The sequence below is a fragment of the Lactuca saligna genome, chromosome 5, assembly GCF_052625555.1.
Source record: "Lactuca saligna cultivar CGN05327 chromosome 5, ASM5262555v1, whole genome shotgun sequence".
Classification (NCBI taxonomy): domain Eukaryota; kingdom Viridiplantae; phylum Streptophyta; class Magnoliopsida; order Asterales; family Asteraceae; genus Lactuca; species Lactuca saligna.
The window spans coordinates 306010021-306037894 of NC_136421.1; the positions used below are offsets into that span (position 1 = coordinate 306010021).

At 38.7% G+C, this 27874-nt stretch overlaps 1 non-coding gene across 1 annotated transcript; it reads left to right on the forward strand.

The window, feature by feature from the left end:
* Positions 1-8293: 8293 nt before the first annotated feature.
* On the forward strand, positions 8294-8400 carry LOC144999103 (small nucleolar RNA R71). The gene has a single exon (XR_013660627.1). It is a non-coding gene; the product is annotated as a small nucleolar RNA R71 (small nucleolar RNA).
* The last annotated feature ends 19474 nt before the right edge of the window (positions 8401-27874 follow it).

The window sequence follows — 27874 nt, forward strand, 5'->3', positions numbered from 1 at the left end:
TTAGCGATAAATTATAAACTCCAATCTTGGTGAAAGGTGAAGCTTTCCTATTCCCCATGATCACGTTTTTTCTTCCATGCTCCACATCCTCACTTCTTCTTAGTCCCTGCAAAATATGAATACCACAACCGGTATCAAGGACCCAAGATTTAGAATGGGGTGAGTTATTAGAAATGATAGTGTAAATACCTGCATGGTTGGGTTTGACTTTCCCATCCTTCACATCCTGCTGGTATTTTGGACAGTTCCGCTTCCAATGAGCCTTTTCATGGCAATAGAAGCATTCAGCCTCTTTTGGGTCAGAAGAAGGAGTAATGAAACCTTTCTTGGTTCCACTTGAAGAAGAGCCATCAAGGGTCCGAGCCTTGGTACCCTTCGAAGATCTCTTTCTCTTCCTCCCTCGACTTTGCCCGATTGCCAAGACCGGAGTTGAGTCTGGAGTAGGAGTAATAGCAACCGACTTCCCCTTAAGACCTGTTTCTGCGGTCTTGAGAAGTCCCTGAAGTTTGCTGAGGGTGACCTCTTCCTTGTTCATGTGATATGTCATGCGGAATTGATCATAGCACGATGGTAAGGAGTGCAAAATGATATCTATTGCAAGCTCCTCAGGGAAGTTCACATTAAGCTTCAGCAAACGATCCACATACCTTTGCATTTTCTGCATGTGGCTGGTGACGGATTCCCCGTCCTTCATCATGGCTGTTATCATGGAGCAGATGATCTCATACCTCTCTTGTCGTGCACTTTGATGGTATCTTTCCATCAAATCTTGGTGCATTTCATAAGGGTAGAAATCTTCATAAGACTTTTGGAGTTCAGCTGTCATTGTGGCCAATATGATGCAAGCCACCTTGGTCGCATCTCTTTCATGAGTATGAAAGTCAGCGATCTCTTGGGGAGTTGCAGTGGACTCATCAATTTCCTTAAGCTCCTTGTCAAGGACATATTCTTTGTCCTCGTAGCGGGTTATCATCCTGATGTTTCTGATCCACTCATTGAAGTTGGATCCATCAAAGGTAACTTTCCCACACAAGCTCATAAGAGTAAAGGAGCCATTTGGATTCGAGCCAGAAGCAGCATTGTTTGAAGACATCTGAAAGAAGAGAACAAGTTTAGTATAGATCTATGAGAGTCCTTAATAAGACACCCAAATGTCATATTAAGGCTAGGATCCAATCACAAGATAACATAGCTTAGAAGAGGTATGCCGTAGTCTAAGCTATACCATATTTGAAAGGTAGGTGAATGACGATTCACCAATTTCCACCACGAAAACCGAAACATTTAAGTATAAGGTTTTGTTTGACTCCTAGAAATTCCTAGATTCTTTGAGATTCAATGAGCTTTTCAATGGCATGTTTCAATCTCGAGTGTGCCCTCCAAGTTTTGTGACTGGGATACCGAGGATCACAAAACGAGGTGTGAAGTAACCATGCAAATCACTTGGTACCCTTAAAGTTTATCACTCAATCGATGTGCCGGTAAACCACACACGCTCCACCGATACTATAATAAACCTTAAGTCACCCTTTACCTACCTTGTTAAGTCCAAGTTAGTGTGCCGGTTAACCACACACGCTCCACCAACGACTTAGACAAAGTGTAAAGTGTAATTTCATGGATTAGCACCTTATTCACATTTTCCTAAAGTAACTAAGATTGGGAATTTAATAAAACATTTAGTTACTTTATTATATTCATCATACTTTGAATGACAATTTATAAGTGCTTGTCTTACCCGTTCGGCTAACGACCCTCCACCAGTCAAGCAAGCGGTGGGTGAGAGTAGACACCCATTAAGTCACCATTTTATAGGCAACAACCTTATACCCACCTTATAGACCGGCTTCGTGAATGAGGCGTACTAGCGGTAAGACGACTTTATTCTTATACATATATATATATATATATATATATATATATATATATATATATATATATATATATATATATATATATATATAATTATTAAATCATCATAATATAAGTATAAGGGTTGAATTTTAACTTTTAAAATTCTAGGGGTTGGAACTAAAGTTTTAACTTAACTTTACTTGTTCCAAAACTTGAGGGCAAGTTTTGTAACTTTCAAAACTTTTCATTTCTTGTAACTTATGAGTTTAATAGAGTAATAAAATGAAGACTCTTCATTTTTCTAACTCTTGTGTTTTTTTTTAATGGTTTTAATTCAAGTGTGACTCTTGGTTTTCCATAACTTGAGGACAAGTTATGGACTCCATTAAAACACATTATGATCAAGAATTAATCTACCACATAGGTTACAAATAATTCCTATGATCATCTAAAACATCATAAGAACAAGAACATGAATATGAACTCATTCATAAATCAAAAATTACACTTAAAACTTTGTAATTTTGATAACTAGTTGTTGTAAATGAATTATCAAAGACATTACACCATCTAAAACAAGTTTTCAAGTACCAAAAAGTTTAGGGTAATGTTTCTAATTCATTTCCAGCAACTAAAGTCGAAATTCTGCAACTTGTCGACCCTACTCGCCGAGTGCATGAACTTACTCGCCGAGTTGGTTGAAGATACACGTGAACTCGACGAGTCCCCCTTATGGACTCGACGAGTCCATTCGTAGACAGCAAGATTTTCGACTTTTTTTTTCAAACTTTTAAGCACAAATAAAAAGCAAACAAGCCTAGGCTCTGATACCACTGATGGGTTTTGAGCATTCTAACACTTCCTAAGTGTACATGCAACCCTAATAACCTTGGATCTATGTTTGTCTAATTATCATGCAAATTTGAATTCCAAGGCTATATTCCTATCTAGCATACATGGGGAACAATTTTAACTTGAATGATAAATAGAATAACTTACCTTGTTGTTGCTTGTGTTCCTTGAAACCTTGTTAGCCTAGCACCCCAAGTGTGATGCCTCAAATGCTTCACACAACACCAAATGCTCTTGGAAAAACTTATGAGAGAACACACACTTCTTGAAATCGGCCAAGCCCTCTTGTTTCCTTAGTGTAGCCGATTTTGGTGGAGAATATGATTCTTATATAGTGTTGACACATCTAGGGTTACACCATGTAAACCCTAATGTGTCATGACTCTTCATTTCCATGACCCATGGGTTTGTAACTCCCATGGAGCATCCATGGAGCATCCTATGGGTAGAACCCAACTTGATAATCCATGGAGCCTCTTAGCCCACTATACAAGATATGGATGATTTACATAATCAACCCATATATTTAATTAGTTCTCTTTTGACCACTTAATTAATTCTAAATTAATTATTGACCAAACTAATCAAATAATATTATTAATATATTAGAACTTATAATATATTAATAATCTCCAAGTGTTATTTCTCTCATTTAGTCTATCCAATTGCATGGTGCCATGCAACCCAAATGGACCATGCCAGGTCGGGTCAAGTACATACCAGAAATAGTTATAGACTTAGACACCTTATCCAACAGGCATATCACCATGGTTTCCCCCACGTGAAGATTGGCCCCTTCTTGCCATGCTACCTTTTTGCTTGAATGAAGAGAATTAAGTAGAAAACTGGAGAGATCTTGAAAACTCTTTGAAAGACGGCTGAGAGAGAGTACACGGCGAGTAATGGGATGAAGTGGTGAAAAATAACGTTTTTACAGATTATGTTTCACTTGTTTTGAACTGGCTACTCGCCGAGTAGAATGGGTCTACTCGCCGAGTAGACGTGCTTTCGATTGACTTTTGACTGAATCGGACATTTACTCGCCGAGTACACGACTCTACTCAGCGAGTATATGTCATAGGTTGAAAAAAAATTTGTATTTAGAAAAATTAATGTATCAATCCATGTTTTTAGCCCATCCACCCCACACTCTAAGCATGGCTTGTCCTCAAGCAGTTATAGGCATAAAATAGATGAAGAAGAATGACAAAAAAAATTAAAAATAAAGAAAAGGAAAGAAAATGCAAACTTGAGACTCGGGTTGCCTCCCGAGAAGCGCTTCTTTTTATGGAGTCATTAGCTGGACTCCTCCCCGTCTACGTAGTTGCAATCCCGCCCAACAACAACTCCTCCAATCCTTCATTCCGGGGGACTCCTTCTTCATATTTTTTTTACTCTATGACCATTGACTTTGAATGGTGTGCCGTCTCTTGATAACAACTCGATAGCCCCATGTGGAAACACCGTCTTGACCAGAAAAGGACCATCCCACCTTGATTTGAGTTTGCCCGAGAAAAGTTTTAATCGGGAATTGAAAAGCAATACTTTTTGGCCTTCATGGATGTCTTTATTCTTGATCCTTTTATCATGCCATTTCTTGGTCTTTTCTTTATAAAGCCAAGAACTAGAATATGCATCATTCCTTAGCTCTTCAAGGGCATTCATTTGCATCAACCGGTTGCTCTTTAGTTCTTCCATGTCGAAGTTGCACCTCTTTAAAGCCCAATACGCCTTATGCTCGATCTCGACCGGTAAATGGCATTGCTTTCCATAAACTAACCTATATGGTGTAGTACCAATAGGTGTTTTGAAAGCTGTACGAAATGCCCATAACGCATCATCCATTTTATCCGACCATTCCTTGCGGTTGCTTCCCACCGATTTCTCTAAAATTCGCTTCAAGGCTCGATTGGTCACTTCGGTTTGTCCACTAGTTTGTGGATGGTATGATGTGGAGAACTTATGGGTAACCCCATATTTCTTGAGCACCTTTTCCAATTGGTCTTTGGAAAAATGTGTGCCTCGGTCACTGATTAAAGCCTTCGGAACACCAAAGCGTGAGAATAGATTCTTCAAGAATCGCACCACTACCCGTCCGTCATTGGTTGGTAAAGCTTGTGCCTCCGCCCATTTTGAGACATAATCGACCGCTACTAGTATGTACTTGTTTCCTTTGGATATGGGAAAAGGTCCCATGAAGTCAATGCCCCACACGTCAAACACCTCGCACACTTGGATACTATGTTGTGGCATTTCATTACGAGATAAAATGTTTCTCACTCTTTGACAAGCATCACATTCTTTGACAAATTGGGCTGCATCTTTAAAGATTGTAGGCCAATAAAACCCAATGTCAAAGATATTCTTTGCAGTGTAGTGTGCTCCATGATGTCCTCCTGTGGGCCCGCTATGGAAATGTTCTAATATTCTTCGGCTCTCCTTCCCGAACACACATCTTCGTATGATACCATCCGCATAGCTTCGGAAGAGGTATGGGTCGTCCCAAAAGTAATATTTGATTTCCGCAAAGAATTTCTTCTTTTGTTGACTGCTATAATCCTTCGGGATGTAATTTGTAGCTAAATAGTTAGCTATGTCTGCGAACCATGGCTCTTCTCCCCCTGACACCATAATGTATTCGTCCGGAAAGTCGTCTCCATCTTTGTCTTCTTGCAATTGCGGGTTCTCTATCCTGGACAAGTGATCAACCGCTACATTCTCCATTCCTTTCTTGTCTCGTATTTCTATGTCGAATTCTTGAAGAAGCAGCACCCATCGTATCAGTCTTGGCTTAGCATCCTGTTTGGAAAACAAATACTTGATAGCCGAGTGGTCAGTAAAAACAGTAGTTTTAGATAAAACCAAGTAAGGGCGAAATTTGTCAAAAGCATAAACCACAGCTAACAATTCTTTTTCAGTGGTGGTGTAATTCTCTTGGGCTGGTTTTAAAGTCTTACTAGCATAGTAGATGGGTTGAAAGTGCTTATCAACCCTTTGACCAAGGACCGCTCCTAATGCATAGTCACTAGCATCGCACATGATCTTAAAGGGTAAGTTCCAATTTGGTGCAATAATGATCGGGGCATTAGTTCATTTTTCCTTTAAAAATTCAAATGCCTCTAAACACTCTTTAGTAAAATTAATTGGTGCATCTTTGAGTAATAATTGTGTTAGAGGTTTAGTTATTTTGGAAAAATCCTTTATAAAACGCCGGTAAAAACCTGCGTGTCCTAAAAAACTCCTAATGCCCTTCACATTAGTTGGTGGGGGTAATTTGGCAATAGTGTCAATCTTTGCCCGATCCACCTCAATTCCCTTTTTGGAAACTTTGTGTCCCAAAACTATACCCTCCTTGACCATGAAGTGGCATTTTCCCAATTTAGGACCAAGTCGGTTTTCTCACACCTAGCAAGCATTGAGTCAAGATTTGTGAGACAGTCATGGAAAGAGGATCCGAAAACAGAAAAGTCATCTATAAAGACTTCCATGAATTTTTCCACCATATCGTGGAATATGGCGGTCATACACCTTTGAAACGTCGCAGGTGCATTGTATAGCCCAAAAGGCATGCATCTATAGGCGAAAGTCCCACTTGGGCATGTGAATGTGGTCTTTTCTTGGTCCATTGGGTCTATGGGTATTTGAAAATAACCCGAAAACCCATCTAGAAAGCAATAATAGCTATGGCCCGATAGTCTCTCTAACATTTGGTCTATAAAAGGTAGGGGAAAATGGTCTTTACGAGTGGCATCATTTAGCTTTCGATAATCGATGCACACTCTCCAACCGGTTACCGTTCGCGTCGGGATTAGCTCATTCTTTTCGTTGGTTATGACCGTCATTCCTCCTTTCTTGGGCACCACTTGGACCGGACTCACCCATGGGCTATCGGAAATGGAGTAAATGATTCCTGCATCTAAGAGTTTGACCACCTCCTTCTTGACTACTTCTTGCATGTTCGGGTTCAACCTTCTTTGGTGTTGCACCACCGGCCTTGCTCCTTCTTCTAGATTGATTTTGTGAGAGCAATAGGATGAGCTTATTCCTTTGATGTCGGTGATGCTCCATGCTATGGCTCGTTTCCGTTTCTTCAACACGTGCACGAGTTCCTCCTTTTCCGATTTGGACAGATCCGAGGCTATGATCATTGGCTTTTGATTGCCTTCTTCCAGAAAAGCATACTCCAGATGGTCGGGTAATGTTTTAAGCTCTATTTGGTGGTTCTTAGTGATGGACTCGCCGAGTGCAGGTATGGTACTCGGCGAGTTTTCGGCTGCATTCACGAATTATGTCTTCTCTTCAGATATACTCGGCGAGTAGATCATCCCTACTCGGCGAGTAGGGCTGTCATATTGCTTCATTATTTCTTCATACTCCGCTTCTTCCAATAGTCTTTCAATTTGTAATAAATCCTTTTCTGGATCAAATGCTTCATCTAAAGCTGCAAACTTGCTGGAATTTTCAGGTATGTCTTCCTCCAATAGTTCGTCAAGCATGTCGATTGAGAACGCCGTGTCGTCACTGCTCCTAGAGTACTTCGTAGCTTGGTCTACCCCGAATGTTACTGAATCATCCCCGACCCGCAAGGTGAGCTTGGAGTCTCTCATGTCTACTATAGCGCTGGCTGTGTTGAGGAAAGGCCTTCCAAGGATAATTGGTACTTGCGGATCTGCCTTCCAAGGATAATTGGTACTTGCGGATCGGCCCTACTCGGCGAGTAGGACTCTCAGATTGTAATTTTTGGTTTTCTGCTTGTTCTTCCGCTCCTACCTTCTGTGAGTCCTTGGTTGCTTCAGTTCGAATGGGGGCCAGGGGAGTGATGATCTTCCCACTTCTTGTTATGACAATGTTTATTTGCGCGCCTCGTGGGTTGTTTTCGGTTTTGCTAGGAAGTTCACCCGGTGACCTTTGGTTAAGTTGTTGAGCAAGTTGCCTAAGCTGCGTTTCTATATTGTGGATGGATGCTTGCTGGTTCCTGAGCATGGTTCTTGTTTCATGGATAGCAGCATCATGATCACTATGTCTTTTTTCGGAAGCAGCTACAAATTTAGTAAGCATATCTTCCAAGCTTGGCTTCCATTCTTGCACCCGCTCCTCCTTTTGGTAAAATCCTCTCCCTTTTTGTCTATACTTCTCCTCCTTGGCCTTCTTGTATTCTTCGTAAGGAAGCCACTCTTTCTTTTATTTGTGCCAGTCTTCATCATATCGGTCTCCGCTCGAGTAACACGCTTGCGCCTTCTTGTTGCCATTCTCATCCAAATCGCAGTCTCTAGTGAGGTGAGGCCCATTGCAGTTTCCACAACCCACCCGAATAGCATGGATCGTTTGATCCATTTTATCCATTCTCCTATCCATGGTTTTTAGCATAGCCATGACCGCGGATAAGTCTTCAGTAGCAGCATAAGCGGCTCCCCTGGTGACATCATGTCTAGGGTTATGGTATTCTCTAGAGTGTTTAGATAATTCTGCAATCAGTTCTTTAATCACCGGGGGTGGCTTCTTTGTAAGTAGGCCTTGTGAGTCTAGTAACTGCCGGGTTGTGACATTGACTCCATCATAGAAGATGGAGACTTCTTGCTGGCTGTTTAGATCATGGTGTGGGCAGTTTCTTAGCAAACTCTTGTACCTCTCCCATGCTTCATATAGCGACTCTCCAGCTTGTTGTTCAAAGTTTGCAATGGCCTTCTTCAGCTTGGCTATCTTGGAAGGTGGGCAAAATTGATCAATGAATTCTTCCTTCATCTTGGCCCAAGTAGTGACTGATCCGGGGGGAAGTGACTTGAGCCAGTCTTTAGCAGCACCCTTGAAGATTACCGGAAGCATACGAAGTAGTTGAGTTTCGCGGGTTACATTTGGAATATTGAAGTAATCAGCCACATCATTGACTTCATCCAAATGCTTGTAGGCATCTTCATGATCTTTCCCATAAAAAGGTATTTCTTTGAGTGAAGCTAGGATATGACCTTTTAGCTTGAAGGTAGCAGTCGCGGGAATTGCGGGTTGCACAAGTCCCGGGCCATTGTCGTCGCGCATCCTCTTCTTCCATTCTCCCATGGGGATTTCATCAATGTTAGCCATTGTGAACGCTAACTCTTCCTCCGACTCGGTTTCTTGCTCGTACGTTGCCTCCTCTTCTTCCTCGGTCTCGTACCCGATATCTTCTTGAATTGGTTCCTTGATTATCAAAGAAGCGCTAGAAGCTCCTGATTTACTGCTCTTCTTTTTCCCAAAAACGGTGTTCAAATTGGACAAAGGTGATTTCTTTGGTGTACTTGAACTCTCCACGTCCTTTCCTTTGTTCCTTTTCAATGCGGATTCGGGATCTTCAAACGGGGGTACCAGTGGTGTGTTTGATCCTCTGGTCATGAAAGTCCTGAAATAAATAGAATAAAAGCGTAAAAAGAACAAAAAAATGTACTAAAAAAATAAAATTTACTGCTAAATAAACTGCTACTTGTCGAGTAGGTGCGATTGCACTCGGCGAGTATCAATGATATTTTGAAAAAATTCTAAATTTAATACTAAACTAAAACAGATACTAAAACCTAATTACTAATTATGAAATTGCAATAAATGAACTCTATGCAAGTAAACTCACACAAAGGATCGAAAAAATTAGGAATTAGCTTAATTATTTAGAACCGTTCCCCTGCAACAGCACCAAAAACTTGATGTGTGTAGAATGCACTTGTTTTATCCCCACTTTTAATTAATAAATTGAACACACAAAGGCAATGAACCTGTCTTTTAGTGGTATAGATTAGTAAGTAAGGTGTCGAACTCAGGGAACGGAAAATTAAACTAATAACTAATTTTAACTAAAACAAATAATAAAAGTAAAGGGTTTTCTCTAGTTTTGCAAGACTAGAAACTTAGGCACACTAAATTAACTAATTAACTAAAGCAACAACTATTCACCAAATTTGATAAAGATGTTTCTATTTAGGTTCAACCAATTCACTCCTATGGTTATTTATGTTTATGGTAGATTAATTGCTATTGGTTACCAATTATAATAGTTAGGTTCATGTTCATTACTCCTAACCATTAGACAATTAACTAATTTAAGCGGTGATCAAGTGTTTAAACTAATTAATTCCCTAGATTAATGATTTGGATTAAGTAAGATTTGTAATGGTCAATTAAGTTATTAATTCAATTAACCTCTTGTTTGATGGTTTCTCAAACAAGCTCACACATTAATCTTCCTATTTTCTTATTAATCTTAGTTTCATAATCATTACTTCTAAGCATATGGTTTAGTGTTCACATAGACATATGAGGTTGACAATTAAGAGATGTTCATGCAACCTAATTGTCTTCCAATTAACAAAAAATAGTAGTGATTAATACATAAGGTTCTTTAACAAACTTAATTTAATATATCACCAATAGACAATTAAGCAAAAATTAATAATTAAACCATAGGAGTTCCTTGGTATCCCCCAAACAGAAACAAAATCGAATTTAGTTCATATTTGCAGTAGAAACAAACATAAAAACAAGGTTTACTAAAGCAAACATATTCAATTCCTAAATCTAAGTGGTAGAATTAACCTAATTGCTTGAATTCTTCAAAAGATTGAAGCTTAGGGTTCCTTAGCGTCTTCTAGGGCTCTTAGTCGCAGCTTAACCTTCAAAAATCGCCAGGAATGTTGTCCCATTAGATAAGGATTCGTCTTTTATAGATATCCCAAAACAGGGTGTACTCGGCGAGTAGCAGAACCAACTCGCCGAGTAGATGCATAGTTATCCGTCTTGAATCAGGAATCGTAGCTATCTTCTGGAACATCCTCGTGTACTCGCCGAGTATAGTCGTCTACTCGCCGAGTAGATGGTCTTTTTTCACTCTTTAATCTTCAATTGCTTCCCCTTGCTCCCTTTTACTTCCAAGCATATCTTCTGGACTGAAAACGAAATTCACAACATTTTAAGTACCTTTTGTCCACATTATTCACATAATTAATTAAAAATAACTAAGAATATATGCTAAATAATTAACTAATTATGCACATATCAGAGTGCATAAGTATTTATGTTTAAAAGTATGTTTTCTGTTCCTTGAATATGTAAACTGTTCCAGAAAATCCTATATTTTATGTTGTATACGAAAAGTAGTTTTAATCTCATAAAACCGTTCTATTTATAAACCATTGTTCTATGTTTGTATCCTTTTTGTAAAACTTGTAAAAGTGAATGTGCCTGGCTCCACCAACTGTTATTGTAAACTGTAACTCTGTAAATAGTACTTTGAAAATGTAATAATGTTTAGTTAATTATACACTAACGTATTGTTAATATCTTTTTAATGAATTATTATAACCATACTATGACTAGAAAGCCTGAAATAAACTCTTTGAAGGTGTTTAAACTGTTGATAACAATTTTCACTCATATGCTTGTATGCCCGACTGTAGCTAGCAGCCCAAGTGCAGGGTTGTCAATCCCAATATAGATATATACATACTTGTTTCGATCCCCGGATGGAGACTCTAGTTATAATGTCAGGACTTTATCTGTATTGTTCAGATGAATAAGCATCCTGAACATATCGTCTCATAAAAAGCATATAAACATTATGTGTATCATGAAAACCTAATCATTCTGAAATAAATGGTTGATAGTAGTTTCCCTTGTTCTGTATACTCTAAATGTACTTGAAAGTTGTATACCCTTGCTTAGTTTTGAATGAAACCCTTGTTCTTGTACAATAGTATAAACCTATGCTCTTTTAAAATAGTGTACTCTAGTATACTTGACTCGTGAGTTAGTGTTCTTGAATCATAAATTATACCTATTATAGTTTATATGTACTTTTTGTATTGATACTAACTGTTCATGAATGCAACCCCTTGCTGGACATGTTGCAAAGGGTATTTGAATATGAATGAAATAACCTTATATATATATATATATATATATATATATATATATATATATATATATATATATATATATATATATATATATATATATATATATAAAATTAAAATTGAAACGACAGTCGGCCAAATAATCGATACTCTAAATCCACATCCTAACAAGGAAAAGGAAATAAAGTGAGTTATCAATCCTAAGTCTTTTAAATCTTATATATATATATATATATATATATATATATATATATATATATATATATATATATATATATACACACATATGATTTTAGGGAAAAAAAATATAAGTTTATAAAAGAGTTTAACATTTTGAAATACTTTTGATGACTTGATGTCATTTTATCATAATTTGAAATCATCATTTATTTGTAACACAAAATCCTTGTGTTAGACTTGTATCCCCCCCCCCCCCCCCCCCCCTTAATACAGTAAATTCTATGAAATAACGGGGGTATGAACTCACTTGATAAGTAGGGATTCGGGTATCGTTTCGTTTTTAAGAATGACATTCTTATGTAACTACGAGTTTTTGGTGAAAAACTGGGCTTCACGTGGGCAACGTCTCGAGTGGAAGAGTTATTTTTCTTCGGAACTTCGGGGCTCCAGGCTTTCTTCGGGTGTTCGATATTTAACCGAGGCATCGGGGTAGTGTAAAGGGGCTTAAACGAGAGTTTGAAGTGTAAGAGAATAGGTTTTTAGAACCTAAGCCTGGAGACCTTCGTTTCTATTTATAGGGTGAAAATTTGAGATTCACGTCGTGAACTCAATCTTGATCATCTTCTTAGCTTCGACATCTGTATTTCTAGCTTCGGAATGTGTCGATCAATTAGCTCACGTCGTGAAGCTCTTTGTTCACGTCGTGGGCCTTGAAGTTTGTGCTCCGAACTTCATAAATTCCTATCTCTCACATGCAAGTTCTATTTTTTTACGTTCTTTATATCCATGCGTAGGTGAGATTTTACTCTACATCTTTTGTTTAGACTCCGTCGGCCAATTTTGACTTTATTTTCAAAGTTATATTTTTAACATGCCGGGACAAGAAAAGTCCATTAAAATTTCATAACTTCTTCATCCGACGTCCGTTTTCGTCTGTCTTTTTACCGTTGGATTTCTTTTGACAAGATCTCCGATTCTCGTTTAGGTTGTTTTGACCAAAAGTTGATCAAACGAAATTTCGAGTTTCGGGCTGTGTACTGCTGTGTCGAAACTTAGAAAAATCATAACTTCTTCATACGAAGTCAGATTTAGACATTCTTTTTATGGACACTCTCGTTTTAACGCATGCTATAACTTTCATTTAGATAGTTAAGGCTAAAAAGTATTTTATTGAAAATTCATTTTTTACGCTGAGTAATGTTTTGCTGGTTTTTGTCGCGGATCTTCGATTTGTCATAACTTCTTCGTTATAACTCGGTTTTAGTGTTATTTATATTTTTAGAAACCTTGTTACAATCTCTACTACTTTATTTATACCAATCAAGATTATTTAATACTTCATTTTTTGAGGCTCGATTATGTAAATGCACATAGAATATGAAAATTTCTCTTTATTATTTTAAAAAGAATTACAAATTGATCTATACTATTACATAAATTCAAAATAACGGGTTGTTACATTATCCCCCCCATCAGAGAGAATTTCGTCCTGAAATTACGACTATAGCGTTACAGGAAGACTAGGGAAAAAGATGTGGATATTTTTGTTACATATGATCCTCCTACTCCCAAGTAAATTCAGGTCCCCGTTTTGCATTCCAACGAACCTTGACTATCGGGATACGGCTTTGTTTGGTTTTCTTAACTTTCCTGTCTAGAATCTCTACGGGTTCTTCCACAAAGTTGAGCCTCTCGTTTGACTCGATCTCTTCGAGTGGGATCATAAGAGTCTCATCGGATAGACACTTTTTCAAGTTAGAAACGTAGAAGGTAGGATGAATGTTACTTAGTTCCTGGGGTAGTCGAAATTTGTAAGCTACAGGACCTATTCTGGCAAGAATCTTGAATGGTCCTATGTACCTTGGATTCAATTTGTCATGCTTTCCAAAGCCTATCATGCCCTTCCATGGAGAGACCTTCAACATGACGAGGTCACCAACCTGGAACTCCAATTAAAATTTTAAAATTTGAGACTATGATTGAAAAACAATTAAAATTTTAAGATAATAAGAATAAGGGTCTAGGTTATCACATTGTTCCACCTCCCTTCAATGACAATTATACCCCACCCCTTGAAACCAATGATGTAGAGATACCTGCTCAGTATGGCCAAACACATGTACCGACTTCAGTTGAGAGTGAACAATTTGGCCCAACTGAGAATATTGAGGTGAACGATTCTAATGCTTCTACTTCATGTATAGATAAAGAAGCACTGCAAGATGGGAGTGAGCAGAACAAAATCGATTATGAGTCTACTGAAAGTGTTTCAAAAGCCTATGATGATGACACTCACGCTGTTGAAATATCTCAACCAAAAAAATCATTCAAGCAGTCTAACAAATGCTCATGTGCTTGTTCTTATGGAAGTTCTTCGAAACGAACTTTAGTTGGAGACCAAGTCACAATATTATTCATATGAAAAGACAAACTTGTTTCAACTGTGGGACTCCCAATAAAGCCCTATGGGTTGTGATTTCCCTGATACGCGTACGACTCCTGTGCTTCCAGTAGTATGGGCCCATACTACCTTCCACACCTACCCGTATTTGTCTCAGAGGATCATCACAACAAGCGTAATGATACACATAAGCATGCTCATAAATGAGATCCTCACATCCTAGAGGAAGACTACACATCTTGAGACTAGCCGCCTAACCCTACATAACTCATGCCAACACTAACGGCCACATGGCCCTCCATTGGTGCCAGATAACTATCGCATGAATACAATCACATGCCGCACAGTTTAAACAATCTTAGTCTAAAAGACCCAATCCTAAAATGGTTGGACTTAGACAACAGCTACGCAGTAGGTCCAAATCTTTTACCCTTGAAGATCATTTAAACCATGTAGCATGTTACTTAGCATATTCATACAATAGCTACTTCACACGCGAAAGAGTCAAACTGCAATCAGCCAGGGATTCTATAAGAGACAAGGCATCATATATCATGCAATTCTATCATACAATTCCTGAATATCCCTATCCTAATACTAGCATGTTGTTCTAACGTATTAAAGCATAATCTCAAATATATATATGTGGTAATTTGGGGTCTACTTATTGGCTTCAGCTGATCGTACACATCACATCCTCCTTGATTATTTTGAAAATTGTTGAAAAATCTTTTTCCTTAGTTTGAGACTGGATTCACGTGAGTGTTCCTCTAATTCACTCAAACCAAGGCTCTGATACCAACTTTTAACATCCATAAAATCTATGAAAATTTTAAACTTTTAAAACCAACCCATAAATCATCATTGTTTACAGAATATTTTTCAAAACATGTTCAACATCATAGTTTTTCCAAAATCATAAAACAAAACACAAGGAGGTGCACGATCACACCTTCGCCTTCTCGCGATCCTCTGAGGTACCTAAAACACAACCCAAAACTATAAGCCCAAAGTACTAACACACAACAAATAACACATATACAATAACAACATACTATGGGTCCAATCAACCATCGGGATGGAATACCCCAGGCCCCTCAAACATCGGGTTGGAAAGCCAATATACTATGGGTCCAATCAACTGTAGGGTTGGAATACCCTAGGCCCTCAACCATCGGTTGGAATGCCAACATACTATCAGTGTTGTAAAACTCGCCGAGTTGGCCGATTACTCCTCCGAGTACTCGCTACTCGGCCCCTTACCGAGGCGAGTTACAAAATACCGAGTACTCCCTAATCGGCCTATTTACTAAACTGAGTAGTGTTGTAAAACATGGTCAACTCAGTGGTTAATATGTATAATATACTTAATGATTTATTATTTAACACATACATGTGATTATTACTACATATATATCTTAAATTTTCAGTAATTATTCACGAAGTAAGACCATTATGTGATTTTTCAGCTTTTGTGTATTCACATGTATCTAATTTTGTTATATATTTCAATCAACTTATGATTTTAACTTATGATTTTGACATATATAATTTCCTTAAAAATATTTCTACATGAATTACCAAATCCGAGTACTCCCTGAGTACTCCCGAGTACTCCCGGGTACTCGCTACTCGGTAGTCGGCCGAACAGGTACCGAGTAACGAGTTCTGCAACCTTGCATACTATGGGTCCAATCATCCTCGGGATGGAATACCCTCAGGCCCATTCAACCATCAGGTTGGTATTCCTCGGCCTGTTGGCTTACGCACAAAGCAGTGAAGCCTCAGCCACCAACCAAACATGTGCACATATAACATATAATCATATAATAGTCTACAACCAATCAAATAGATCTATAGATCACTAAGCATAACATCATCCTATATATCAAGATACCGATCTAACAGATCACGAAAGTGCAATAGCATGCATAACAGTATATCAATCCAGTGGTCCGGAATTGGTGCCTTCGACCCGCAAGAACAGTGAGGAAAACTCACCTCGCAAACTGAATAGAACTTATGAGGTTCGGCTCTGAAATCTCAATTCTCTAACCAATACCTTTATCTAACAAGTGACCACTTCCATCAAGATCCCAAAATACCCTTAATGTACAACTTGGTCAAAGTCAATGGTTAAGGCCAACTGTCCATGTTGACCCAACACGCCGGGTTCCTCTTGGCCACGCCATGTTCCGCGAGCATCCAAAACGTCGGGAAAACCTTAGCCATGATGTCGTGCTGTCTTGTAAACACATTGTGTTCGCTAGAGTTCCAACAACTTAATACATGCAACTACCTTTTCGACTCCAAGAGCTCCAAATCACAAATCTAGACCAAAATGTGATTAGAAAGGATAAGGCTTCTAACTTCATTCATTAGGACCACCACAAAGGCCTAAGAATCCAATTCATAAGGTTCATAAAGCAAGGGATTAACCAAAATACTCTTAATCCTTAAGATCTAAAGTCCATCCTTTCCAAAAGTGGTTCAAACACCTAAACCATCCTAAAGGTTGGTGCTTTTTAGACATGCATGTCCAATGTATGTCTTGAGTCAGTATTAGGTCAAAATGAGGATTTATGACCTAATTTCTATGAATGTCATCAAAACTTGGTTATAGACCAGATGCAAGTCACTACTAGGTCACCTTGACATGGAGATTCATAAAGTTGCAAACTTTATGTGATCCATCCATTGCAACATCTAAGAACAAAAGGGACAAAACTTAATATCTAACAACTTGAATGATAAAAATCGGGTCTTGGACACTTACAAAGGTCCAACAAAGTGTCAAACTGAAGAATGGGTCTTGCTTGCTAGATCTTTGGTTTATTTTTTAACCTTCTTCCTTCAAAACACTAACTAGCTTCACAAACAGGAGAGAAAATGATTAGGTTTTATTTCAGAGCATGAGGGGCTGATGGGGGCTGAGTATGAACAAACTCTAGCCTCCACTTTCCTTTAAATATGGATAAAAATGTGGAGGATTAGGGTTTCATTTTAGTGGTCAACACACCGTGTTCCAAGAGGAACACATCGTGTTTCCCAAAAAATACCCACGCCTTGTCATATCTAGACACCCCATGTTGGTGCCTCCAACATGACGTGTCTGAACCTCAATTATACCCACGGGTGTTACCACCTGACCAATTGACATCAAATAGAAGTATATGGAATAATTTAGAAGTACATAAATATCGGGATGTTACAATTCTCCCCTACTTGAACTTGACTTCATCCTCAAAGTCTTCCGTAGCGAACAAATCTGGATTGTGCTCGTGCATCTCAGTCTCTGGCTCCCACATCCACTCGGAGCCCCTCTGGTGCTGCCACTGAACCTTTACCAATGGTTCTTCCTTGCTATACAAGACCTTCATATTCCTATACAGGATAGCTATCGGCCTCTCAACATAGTTTAGGTGTTTATCGACTTGAATATCATCCTAGGAAACCACAACATCCTTATCCAATATGCACTTTTGTAACTGCGAAACATGAAAATTATTGTGAATCTGACTGAGCTCCCCAGGAAGATCCAATCTATAAGCAACCTTGTCAACCCTGGAAATCACCCGAAAAGGCCCAATATACTGGGGACCCAAGCTTTGAATATAATTGAAGGAATATCATCATTAAATCATTCGGTTTGCTATATGTTACCATGTCTTTTCTAGTTAACTTTGATTTCATTTTTGTTTATGTTTTAGTTATGAGCTAACCACTCCATACTTCTATTTGGTGAAGATGAACCCAAATGTTATGTGTTGTGAAGCATTCTGATGCTGAGATACTTCTAATTTTAACCCTATATTTAATTATGTTGCATTTTGGCCCATAAGTTTAAGAAATAGTGCAAAAGCGCCCTAGTGGCATTTTCGTAAATTTGCCTTGGGGGAGTACGCCAAGCGTACGTTGATGGGTTTTGAGCATTCTAACACTTCCTAAGTGTACATGCAACCCTAATAACCTTGGATCTATGTTTGTCTAATTATCATGCAAAGTTGAATTCCAAGGCTATATTCCTATCTAGCATACATGGGGAACAATTTTAACTTGAATGATAAATAGAATAACTTACCTTGTTGTTGCTTGTGTTCCTTGAAACCTTGTTAGCCTAGCACCCCAAGTGTGATGCCTCAAATGCTTCACACAACACCAAATGCTCTTGGAAAAACTTATGAGAGAACACACACTTCTTGAAATCGGCCAAGCCCTCTTGTTTCCTTAGTGTAGCCGATTTTGGTGGAGAATATGATTCTTATATAGTGTTGACACATCTAGGGTTACACCATGTAAACCCTAATGTGTCATGACTCTTCATTTCCATGACCCATGGGTTTGTAACTCCCATGGAGCATCCTATGGGTAGAACCCAACTTGATAATCCATGGAGCCTCTTAGCCCACTATACAAGATATGGATGATTTACATAATCAACCTATATATTTAATTAGTTCTCTTTTGACCACTTAATTAATTCTAAATTAATTATTGACCAAACTAATCAAATAATATTATTAATATATTAGAACTTATAATATATTAATAATCTCCAAGTGTTATTTCTCTCATTTAGTCTATCCAATTGCATGGTGCCATGCAACCCAAATGGACCATGCCGGGTCGGGTCAAGTACATACCAGAAATAGTTATGGACTTAGACACCTTATCCAACAGTCTCCCACTTGGATAAGTCTAATAACTATTACTGCAAGTATGACTTTAGGAACCGATCGGCAATCGTAGCTCTTTTCAAGGTTTCTCGGAACTGAGAAGATGATGGTACACCATTTAAGATAAGTGATCATATAATACTCTGTTCTAGATATCAGTCGGACAAATACATGGAACAATGTCTTACTTATTGTCCAACAGTTTGTTTCCCGATTTCCGATTTCTTTGACAAAGAACTTAATTGAACACATCAACTTAGTTCTGACCGGGCCCGGTTCATGGGTCAAAACAAAATCATCGAGGGGCCCAGATACCAGCTTCTAATCCAAGAAGGAACAGATAAACTTCGACTCATATGTTTGTTCTACCACTCATTGAATTACACACAAGAGCACGATTTATAACATCGAGTTACCAATGCGTTTTCGTATAATCAATGCATAACCGACTTGTAAGTAACAAATCATATCTCTAGGTTTGAAGACTTATACGATATTACCGTCTCACGATCACTCGAGATAGAATTCCATGAAGTGATTCCAGTGAGCGTGGGTTGAGTCCAATGCTCAGAACTTATGAGCACTCATGATTGCTGTAGCCTTGTCCAAGACCTCTACAACCAAACATGACAGTCTTGATTCATACCTACTTCCGACATATGACTGACTGTGGAGGTTTGAATAATATGTTATACCAAACAAAAATTATTCTGGAAGTCAAAACATGCAAAAGAAATATAGTAAACGATCGACAAGAGATAGCAACACTTTACTCATAAATAAAACATTTTTTATTCATCATCAAATGTCAATTACACTTTACAAATTTCGAGGTTATCTAACTACTAAATCTAATATCATCCTTCAGCCCTATGCTCCAAGCATGCTGGAGATGCTTAACCCGAGTCAGTCCCTTTGTGAGGGGATCTGCCGGATTCTCATCTGATGATAACCTCTTTGCCACGAGGAGTCCTTCTTCGATCCGATGTCTGATGAAATGGTATTTTCTGTCGATGTGTCTGGATCTCCCGTGATCCCTTGGTTCCTTGGCTAAGGCAACAACACTTTCATTATCACAGAAAATTTCCATTGGCTCTTTAATAGCTGGTACAACTCCAAGGTCTCCAATGAAGAGTTTCAGCCATATCGCCTCCTTTGACGCCTCGCTAGCTGCAATATACTCTGATTCACAAGTAGAATCTGCCACTGTCTCTTGCTTGGAACTCTTCCAAGAAACTGCTCCTCCATTTAGGGTAAAGACCCAGCCTCACTGAGAGCGGAAATTATCCCTATTAGTCTGGAAGCTAGCATCACTATACCCTACTACTCTCAAGTCATCACTCCCACCGAGGGTAAGGACCCAGTCCTTAGTCCTTCGTAGGTACTTGAGAATATTCTTTACCGCAATCCAGTGTGCCTTGCCAGGGTTCCCCTGAAACCTGCTAACCATGCTCAAGGCAAAGGCTACATCAGGTCGAGTACACGTCATAGCATACATGATCGAACCTACAGCCGAAGCATAAGGTACTGGACTCATTTCTGCTATCTCAGCCTCAATGCTAGGGCTTTGTGTCTTACTCAATTTGGCGTTACTCTGGATGGGCAACTCTCCTTTCTTGAAGTTCTGCATGCTGAATCTCTTCAGCACCTTGTCCAAGTAGGTACTCTGACTAAGTCCAATTAGTCTTTTACTTCGATCTCTCAAGATCCTTATCCCTAAAATATAGGCAGCTTCACCAAGGTCCTTCATAGCGAAACACTTCCCATGCCAGGACTTTACTTCCTGCAGGGTTGGAATGTCGTTTCCTATGAGTAGTATGTCATCCACATACAATACCAAAAAGCTAACTATACTCCCACTAGCCTTGACATACACACAAGATTCATCTTCACTCCTAGAAAAGCCAAATTCCTTGACCTTTTCATCAAAGCAAAGATTCCATCTGCGAGGTGCTTGCTTTAATCCATAGATGGATTTCTCAAGCTTACACACTCTATTAGGGTACTTGCTGCTGACAAAACCTTCTGGCTGACTCATGTAAACATCTTCAGCCAACTTTCCATTAAGGAAAGCGGTTTTGACATTCATCTGCCATATTTCATAGTCATGAAATGCAGCTATGGCTAACAGAACCCGAATAGACTTAATCTTGGCTACCGGAGAAAAGGTCTCATCATAATCCACTCCAGGAATTTGAGAGAAGCCCTTTGCAACCAGTCTAGCCTTATAAGTGTGTACTTTACCATCCATGTCGGTCTTCTTCTTGAAGACCCATTTGCACCCCACTGTCTTACGACCTGGTACATTTTCAACCAAGTTCCAAACTTGATTGTCATACATGAATTGTATCTCGCTATCCATAGCCTCTTTCCATTTACCAGACTCGGGGCCTGCCATGGCTTCCTCGTAGCTGTTAGGGTCATCTTGACTTACTAGTGTCCCATCACTAATAAGTGTCTCACCTTCCGCAGTAATATGGAATCCATAGTAATGCTCAGGTGCACTCCTAACTCTCGTGGAACGCCTCAGAGGTACAGATTCGTCAATTGGTTCAACAGGAGTTTCCTCCTCAAGTTGAGGGCTAGAGTTTGAAGTTCCTTCACCACTTAACTCTTGAATTTCTTCAAGATCAATTTGCCTCCCACTGTCTCCTTGGCTTATAAACTCTCTTTCTCGAAAGACTCCTCTTCTTGCTACAAAGACCACATTGTCACTAGGTCTGTAGAAGAGGTAACCAAAGGATTGTTGTGGGTAGCCGATGAAAATACACCTCTCGCTTCGAGGTTCGAGCTTATCATGAGTCTCGCGTCTCACGAAAGCCTCGCAACCCCAAATCTTGATGTGGTCTAGTTTAGGTACTTTACCAGTCCACATCTCGTGAGGAGTTTTGGCAACTTTCTTTGTAGGGACTAGATTAAGAATATGGGCGGCAGTGTAACGCCCGCAGATCCGGGCTAGTCAATTTAGAGGAAATAGGGGTCGAAAATGACTTTTCGACAAAAGATTATTTAGAATAAATAATCTTAACCAAGTTGTGGAATATGTCTCAAGGTTTCCGTACATATAAAGAACGCCGAAATCCGAGCTATAATGAAGAAGTTATGGCCCGCCGAAGTTTTATGGCAAAACCGGCACGGCACCGGAAGACGTAAATAGTGAATTTACGATAGAAGACTTTTTAGCCTTAGCAATCTAAACAAAAGTTGTAGAATATGTTAAAATAAGAGCGTTGATAAAAAGAACGCCCAAATCTGACTTCGTATGAGGAAGTTATGATTTTTCTAAGATTCGGCTTAGCAGTGTACAACCCGAAACTCGAATTTTAGTTCGAGCGGTTTTTGGCTTACGTGAAATAAATGAGAGTTGAAGATCTCATTAATAGGAACTCAACAGTAAAAAGACAGACGAAAACTGAGTCCGTATGAAGGAGTTACGAATTCTTCGCGGTCATTTAACAATCTAAACGCCTCGTACTATTAAATTTAAGATCGGTCGCGAATTAGCCGAAGAAGTCAAAATGAAAGTTGTAGATATTATTTTTACCTATGCGTGGATATAAAGAACGTCAAAAACGGAGGTCGTATGTGAAAGTTACGGATTTTAGAAGTCGGAAGTGTGTTGTGCGAAAATGGGTGATGTGGCACAATCTTGGCCATTGCTTTCTCCCCAAGTCTTGCCACTAGATGGTGACATGTGGCACCAAGTTCAGCCATTTTCACCCTATAAATACCACCTCTCCCACCCTCATTTTCTTCACACCTTTCCCATTCTTTCTTCTCTTTACTCTCTCTCTAGAACCTCTCTCTAGCCCCGAAATCCCCCGAAAAGCCTAGGGAACCTCCCTAGCACGAGGCGGAAGCCCTGGAGTGCTCGACGGCTCCGAGAAGAAGAGCTTTTCGGCTTGGAAACGCTGCTCCAAGCAAAGTCTGATTTTCTATAAAACCCGCTGTAAGTGAGCTACGCCTACGCTATTTTTAATATAGTTTTTATTTAATTATATTAACGTTATTAAGAACATATAATAAATACTTGGGCTATTATTATGGGTTATATAAGTATTTTTTTTAACGCATATATAATAGTAATAATAGCTAGACTATTAATTAGTCTTGGCGAATAATAGACTAAAATCTATTGGTGATAATACTAGGTTTCGTCAAAGGAAATTATTTTAAAGTAAACGAAGCGTTGTCCGAGTACCGAGTCACCACCTTCTCAGGTGAGTGCATGGTCCCTTTCATCTTACACATAGATATGAAGTATTTATTATATAATTTACGTGTTGTGAGTGCATGGTCTCTTTCATCTTACACATAGTTATGAAGTATTTTAATATAAATTACGTGTTATGTGTGCATATTGTCTGAATACTTGTTGTCTATGCTGGTGAAAGATTTTTATACATGTTTTAAATGATGTAAACTGTATAAAGTATTTTATATCTACAAAATATGTTGGGTAAAACATGGGTAGATGAATGATGATGGATAAAAGCTGAAATAGAGGAACATTACTAGTACAGACCTAGTGCCCTATAGGTATACATTGGCAGCAGTGGACCTAGTACCCTATAGATGAGCATCGGCAGCTGCGCCACAACCCGTAGATGATTTAGATCTATGGTAAACATCCTAGCAGCTGCGCTCTAAGGATAGTATCGGCAGCTGCGCCTAATAGGGAGCCTTATGACCATGACAATAGTGTTTAAAGGTCAATACCGGCAGAAGCGCCTCATAGAAAATGTCCTAATTCTGGCAGCTGAGCCTAAGTGACAATATTAGCAACTGCGCTTGACCAATGTGTCATTGGCAACAATGGACTTCATGTTGTTTCCTTAGGATGATCCTTAGGAATGAATGAATGAGAAATAGCTGATTCCTAGGGTAGATCCTTAAGAATAAAGAAGATAATAGGGATGGGTAATTAGGTTGATTGTTTGATTGTTTAAACATAATAATTATATTATTGTGGGTTGAAAACCCTATGTAGTCACCAGGTTTCCCTACCTGACCCACTCAGTTTATTTATATCACATGCAAGGTTGTAAAAATCGCTCGGCGGTAGCTCGGCGGTCGACTGGGGTCAAGCGATTAATCGGTTTGGCGGGGATTAATCGGAGGATTAATTGGGGACCATAAATTACTAATAAAACTATATTAAAACTTAATATATCCTAAGAAAAAATAGTATTTGAAAATTTAAAATTTTTAAATTTTGAATTTTTGAAATATTTGGTAATAATATTTGAAAATTTGAATATTTAAAAATTTAAAGTTTTAAAGTTTTGAAAATTTTGGTATAATATTTGAAAATTTGAAAATTTGAATTTTTTAAAATCTTCCCGCCAAGGACCACCGAGGACCGCCAAGGACCGCCGAGGACCGCCTAGCCCGAGTTTGACCGATATTGACCAATTTCCGCCTAGCACCCCTAATCGTAATTAGTTGCAAACCGCCTAGCGCCTAGGCGCCGCCTAGGCGGCCGCCTAGACCGATTTTTACAACACTGATCACAGGTGTTGATATGAAGTGACATTACACTGAGAGATTTAAAGAGATGTAGATCACTAGTGTAAATAATTGTAAGTTCTGTTTATGCTTATGTTTCTGTATTAACGATGACGTCCCAAACGTTTTAAAATGAAATAAATATGTTTCTTCGAAAATGTTTTAATAACGTATTTACCATGTTTTTCTGGGAACAAATTCCGCAACATTTTTATATAATAAAGTACTCTGATTTTTATAAAGCATAAACAAAATCGGTCTTTCTAGCCGTGAAAATGGGGATGTCACAGGCAGTCTCTAAGGCATACCCCCAGAATGAGATTGGTAGCGATGCTCGACTCATCATGGAACGAACCATGTCTAACAAGGTTCGATTATGCCTCTCAGCCACACCATTCAACTGCGGTGTCCTGGGAGGTGTCAATTGTGAGTCAATCCCACATTCCCTTAGATAGTCGAGGAACTCTGAACTAAGATACTCACCACCTCGATCGGATCGAAGCATCTTAATGTTCCTGCCCAATTGATTCTCGACTTCCTGTTTAAATTCCTTAAACCTCTCGAAAGTCTCTGACTTATGTTTGATTAAGTAGACATATCCATATCTACTGTAATCATCAGTAAAAGTCAAATAATAACGATTAGCATCCCTTGTGGCATGTTTGAATGGCCCACACACATCCGTGTGTATAAGGTCCAACAAACCTTCACCCCTTTCACACGAGCCTATGAAGGGTAACTTTGTCATTTTTCCAAGTAAGCATGATTCGCAACTATCATCTGACTTTAGGTCAAACAACTCCAAGACTCCATCCTTTTGGAGTTGGCCTATGCGTTTCTTGCTTATATGTCCAAGGCGACAATGCCATAATGATGCTTTATCCAAGTTATTATTAGTAGTAGAATCAATACACAAAACATTATTTCCTAAGTTATCTACAACAGACACAGCTTCATACACACCATCACAAGGTAATGCTTTAAAATAAAGAACATTATTAAAGAAAGCATCAATAGAACCAACTTCATTATTAAACGAAAAGGTAAACCCTTGTTTGTACAAAGCATGAAAGGAAATAATATTTCTTGCCATTCCTGGCGAGTAACAACATTTATTCAAATCTAAACTAAACCCACTACTTAGCGATAAAGTATAAACTCCAATCTTGGTGACAGGTGAAGCTTTCCTATTCCCCATGATCAAGTTTATTCTTCCTTGCTCCACATCCTCACTTCTTCTTAGTCCCTGCAAGTCACAACAAATATGAATACCACAACCGGTATCAAGGACCCAAGATTTAGAATGGGGTGAGTTATTAGAAATGATAGTGTAAACACCTGCATGGTTGGGTTTGACTTTCCCATCCTTCACATCCTGCTGGTATTTTGGGCAGTTCCGCTTCCAATGAGCCTTTTCATGGCAATAGAAGCATTCAGTCTCTTTTGGGTCAGAAGAAGGAGTAATGAAACCTTTCTTGGTTCCACTTGAAGAAGAGCCATCAAGGGTCCGAGCCTTGGTACCCTTCGAAGATCTCTTTCTCTTCCTCCCTCGACTTTTCCTGATTTCCAGAACCGGAGTTGAGTTTGGAGTAGGAGTGATAGCAACCGACTTCCCCTTAAGACCTGTTTCTGCGGTCTTGAGAAGTCCCTGAAGTTTGCTGAGGGTGACCTCTTCCTTGTTCATGTGATATGTCATGCGGAATTGATCATAGCACGATGGTAAGTAGTGCAAAATGATATCTATTGCAAGCTCCTCAGGGAAGTTCACATTAAGCTTCAGCAAACGATCCACATACCTTTGCATTTTCTACATGTGGCTGGTGACGGATTCCCCGTCCTTCATCATGGCTGTTATCATGGAGCAGATGATCTCATACCTCTCTTGTCGTGCACTTTGATGGTATCTTTCCATCAAATCTTGGTGCATTTCATAAGGGTAGAAATCTTCATAAGACTTTTGGAGTTCAGCTGTCATTGTGGCCAACATGATGCAAGCCACCTTGGTTGCATCTCTTTCATGAGTATGAAAGTCAGCGATCTCCTGGGGAGTTGCAGTGGACTCATCAATTTCCTTAAGCTCCTTGTCAAGGACATATTCTTTGCCCTCGTAGCGGGTTATCATCCTGATGTTTCTGATCCACTCATTGAAGTTGGATCCATCAAAGGTAACTTTCCCACACAAGCTCATAAGAGTAAAGGAGCCATTAGGATTCGAGCCAGAAGCAGCATTGTTTGAAGACATCTGAAAGAAGAGAACAAGTTTAGTATAGATCTATGAGAGTCCTTAATAAGACACCCAAATGTCATATTAAGGCTAGGATCCAATCACAATATAACATAGCTTAGAAGAGGTATGCCGTAGTCTAAGCTATACCATATTTGAAAGGTAGGTGAATGACGATTCACCAATTTCCACCACGAAAACCGAAACATTTAAGTTTTGTTCGACTCCTAGAAATTCCTAGATTCTTTGAGATTCAATGAGCTTTTTCAAAGGCATGTTTCAATCTCGGGTGTGCCCTCCAAGTTTTGTGACTGGGATATGAGGATCACAAAACGAGGTGTGAAGTAACCATGCAAATCACTTGGTACCCTTAAAGTTTATCACTCAATCGATGTGCCGGTAAACCACACACGCTCCACCGATACTATAATAAACCTTAAGTCACCCTTTACCTACCTTGTTAAGTCCAAGTTAGTGTGCCGGTTAACCACACACGCTCCACCAACGACTTAGACAAAGTGTAAAGTGTAATTTCATGGGTTAACACCTTATTCACATTTTCCTAAAGTAACTAAGATTGGGAATTTAATAAAACATTTAGTTACTTTCTTATATTCATCATACTTTGAATGAGAATTTATAAGTGCTTGTCTTACCCGTTCGGCTAACGACCCTCCACCAGTCAAGCAAGCGGTGGGTGAGAGTAGACACCCATTAAGTCACCATTTTATAGGCAAAAACCTTATACCCACCTTATAGACCGGCTTCGTGAATGAGGCGTACTAGTGGTAAGACGACTTTGTTCTTATATATATATATATATATATATATATATATATATATATATATATATATATATATATATATATATATATATATATATATATATATATGTATATAATTATTAAATCATCATAATATAAGTATAAGGGTTGAATTTTAACTTTTAAAATTCTATGGGTTGGAACTAAAGTTTTAACTTAACTTTACCTGTTCCAAAACTTGAGGGCAAGTTTTGTAACTTTCAAAACTTTTCATTTCTTGTAACTTATGAGTTTAATAGAGTAATAAAATGAAGACTCTTCATTTTTCTAACTCTTGTGTTTTTTTTAAATGGTTTTAATTCAAGTGTGACTCTTGGTTTTCCATAACTTGAGGACAAGTTATGGACTCCATTAAAACACATTATGATCAAGAATTAATCTACCACATAGGTTACAAATAATTCCTATGATCATCTAAAACATCATAAGAACAAGAACATGAATATGAACTCATTCATAAATCAAAATTTACACTTAAAACT